Genomic DNA, 3,934 nt, shown 5'->3' with positions numbered 1-3,934 from the left:
ATCCATCCTGTCCATCTGTCTGTCCATCCAGGTATTCACCTATCTATTATCTATTTAAGGTTGCTTTCTTTTCTCAAGGGTCATGTAATGCTAAGATATGATTTTGTATGTAGGATTTTGTGTTCTATGCTTTATCTATAAAAGAACTCTGCTTTATCTAGAAAACCATGCACCCTAGCACAATCACTAGGCTGACAGTCTTCATTTGTCTGGGATGTATTTCATCTTCCCTTGTAAAAAGGTACCTTTTGCAGCAAGTCACTTTGTGGAACTTGTCAGTTTCTTAGGATCCTGAGTTGACCAACTCTAACCTTTTCCATCAGACATAGAGCTCCATCACTGGTTCATAGTTTATTGATATTATGGAAGAATAATTATATGCTATATTTCTTTCTGTCATGAAAACAAATAATTCCTCATTTGTCATTGTAGCACAGAAGCTGAAGTGAAAACTTCATAAGTTAGAGCAAATTTTCAACATTAATAAACATTGGATTTTTATGGACTTGAGACCAACCACATCATCAATTGTGATAGCTGTGTGAATTCAGGTCACTTACTGAATCTCTCAGAGCCTCAGTTTCCTTAGCTGTAAAATGAGAAACCAGTGTTTGCCTCTCAAGTTTGTGATGAGGGACGCAGACTATAAGAAAATTCATCACATAGTAATCAGTTTCTTGAGACAGGGTCTCCCCATGGCCCTAGCTGTCCTGGAACTTACTATGTAGAACAGGCTGATCTCAGTCTCTCAGAGATCTGCCTGCCTCTGCTTTCTGAGTGCTGGGATTAGAGTCATATGCCACCACTCCCAGCCTTATAATCAGTACTTAATTATTATGATGACACTTACCAAATACCTTATGTAGCATGGACTCATTAATGGCGGTGGCACTGCTCCTATGATTGTATAAACATCAGACCATTTGTATTCAAATTAGGCAATGTAAGGTCAAATTTTCTCTTTAATCATTATGTTAAAGAAGGAAATTATTCTTAAATAACAGTAAATAGATCTAACTGAAAACAGTTTATTTTCAAAGAATTCTCTTTCCATAGACATGATAGTCTTAGAAGAAGCTAGCATTGAACTGAAACTCTGAGGTCAAACTGTATTTCTTCTACTTATTTAATAAAGATTTAGAGGTTTTTTTGATATTGCAAGTTCATTATTTCTGTATCAAACACCATTAAGAATGTCATGCCCTCCAAATACTAATGGGTGCTTTAAAAATTCAAGGTTATCTTAGAATTGGGGAGGTTATTTATTAATTGGATAGAGGAAAAAATAGCATTAGCCTAGGGTTTGGGAAAATTAAAAACAAACACCGAGAAAGAGAGGAATAGGAATCTTTCCTGGTATCAATATGTTTCTCTATGAACATTTACCAAGAAAACAGTTGTCACGTACAATAACCTCACTGTATTTACATATGAGAGACATTCATGATAGATTGAAGTCCTGAAGAAGAGATCAAGTCAGATAACTTATCGGAGCAGTTATTTTCATTGTTGATACTGTGTTTATGGGAAAAAAAACAATGAAGTCTTATTAATTTTTAAAAAAGATTTTTTTCATGTTTAATTATGTGTATGTGGGTCTGTGCATGCAGGTGCTGGTGACCACAAAGGCCGGAGGTGGTGGATCTCCCCAGAGCTGGAGTTAAAGGTGGTTGTGAGCCATTCTATGTGGGTATTGGGGATTAACTCTGGTCCTCTGCAAGAGCAGTACATGATCTTAACTGCTGAGCTACCTCTCTAGCCCCTCACATAATTTTATATCAATACAAGTTTCTAAAAAAATGCCTAGGCTTGGGGATGGCTCAGTTGGTAATGTGCCTGCCATGTAAGTGTGAGGACTTGAGTTCCGATCCTCGGCCCCCATGAAGAATCTGGGTGTGGCGGCATACATCTATAACCCTAGCTCTGGGTGGGTGGAGGCAGGCAGATCCTTGGAGTTTGCTGGCCAGCTAGTCCAGCCAATCAGTGATTCCAGGCTCAGCGAGAGACCCTGCCTCAAAAAAATCAGATGGACTGTGACTGAAGAAGGCACATCGACGTCTGGACTCCACATGCATGCACACACATAAGCATGCACTCACACACGTTACTCATATGTGCATTCGTACAAAGGAAACAAGATTGAAATGAAATGTTACCGTCATCTGATATTGGAAGAATGTTTGTCCAGACCGTCCAAACCCCACCCCCACGCAGGCTAATGTGGCTTCTAGAGTTGGTGCATTGGTCAGACACAGCACGGTGATCGACAGGCGTCTAGTGAGCACATTGCGTGGTGGGCTGGCAGCAGCCTCAGCCCCAGCTGCAACTGGCCCTTCCCCTTCCCAGAAGCAGATTCTTTTTTTAAGCAAAAAAAATTTTTTAAATTTATTTTTATTTTACGTGTATGAGTGTATTGCCTGCATGTAGGTAAGTGCACCCATGTTGAATGCTCATGGAGGTCAGAAGAGGCTGTTGGATCCCCTGGAACTGGAGTTAAGGACAGTTGTTAGCTGCCATGTGGGTGCTGGGATTCGAACCTGGGTCTTCTGCAAGAACAACCAGTGTTCTTAACTGCTCAGCCATCTCTCCAGCCCCCACCTTTAAAAAAATGTATTGCCTGCATGTAGGTAAGTGCACCCATGTTGAATGCTCATGGAGGTCAGAAGAGGCTGTTGGATCCCCTGGAACTGGAGTTAAGGACAGTTGTTAGCTGCCATGTGGGTGCTGGGATTCGAACCTGGGTCTTCTGCAAGAACAACCAGTGTTCTTAACTGCTGAGCCATCTCTCCAGCCCCCACCTTTAAAAATTTTTTTTATTGTTTTTATAGAAGCAGATTCTATATACCACGCTTTCTATTCACCCTAGAGTTTTTCAATAGGTCACACAAATGATTAGCAACTCATTAATTGATACATCTACTTACTGATCATTTCTAAATTAAAAGCTAAGTAAGAAACCCAAATCTCACCAAAGTGAAACAGAGCTAATTGTATATGAAATTGTGACAGTAACTACATTAAGAGTAAATATTGTGCATATGTGTTTACAACAGAGCATTTCACAGCTTCTTACTTGTTCCACAGAATTTTATTAAAAGAAACAATCAAACTTTATTTAAAGCCAGCATTTCATTAAGAGTAGGGATGGCTAGTGCTGTTGTCTCCTACAGACCCAGACGTTGTTCAGGAAAGCCTAATTTACCTGACTTCATTGATCTTTTCCTTTCTTTTAAAAATTTCAAATGTAATCTCAAGGGAATAAATTAGTAGATTCATCATTTCCTCCACAACACTGTCATCAGGACAGTGTGATGAAATAGCTCATTACAGTCAGTGATGTGAAATATGAGTTCCATCAGTACATTTTCATCAAATGCAGCTACAGAAATTAGTTTGCTATTATCAAGGACTGTGGAATACAAAAATAAAATTAAGTGTGCTGGCCATGTTGGTTAAAATTTGGATTTGAGTCAAGTGACTTAAATAGAAAAAAAATCTCATAGTGACAACAGCAAAATCCAAAAGAATCACCCCAAATTAATTAAGAAGTGGCGACACTGGTTATGTAATGAGTATTTGAGGTAAACTGTTATCTCCTTCCAAGGTGGTATGTCAGATGATCTTTCTCATGTAGCTGAGAATTGTAAAAGTGATTTATAAATCTTGGGTGAGCAAACCAGAGCCCACCCTATAACAAGCAGGGGGTCCTTATCTGTAGCAGTAGCAGCACCTGGTGTATCTACTTATTAATTAATTAATTAAATTTTTTATTGAGCTTTTTAAATTTCATGCATTTCCCACTCAAATCCAGACCCCGTCCCCCATCCAGGCCTCCCCCATCCATGTTCCCCCACTGAACCCTATGCACTCTGCCATACATGCTGAGTACTAGTCATTCAGGTGTTTGTACCCAACTGTTCTTCAGTGTAATAGC

This window comes from Nannospalax galili, unplaced genomic scaffold (assembly GCF_000622305.1).
Source record: "Nannospalax galili isolate Female #2095 unplaced genomic scaffold, S.galili_v1.0 scaffold215, whole genome shotgun sequence".
Classification (NCBI taxonomy): domain Eukaryota; kingdom Metazoa; phylum Chordata; class Mammalia; order Rodentia; family Spalacidae; genus Nannospalax; species Nannospalax galili.
This window is presented reverse-complemented; position numbering follows the sequence as displayed.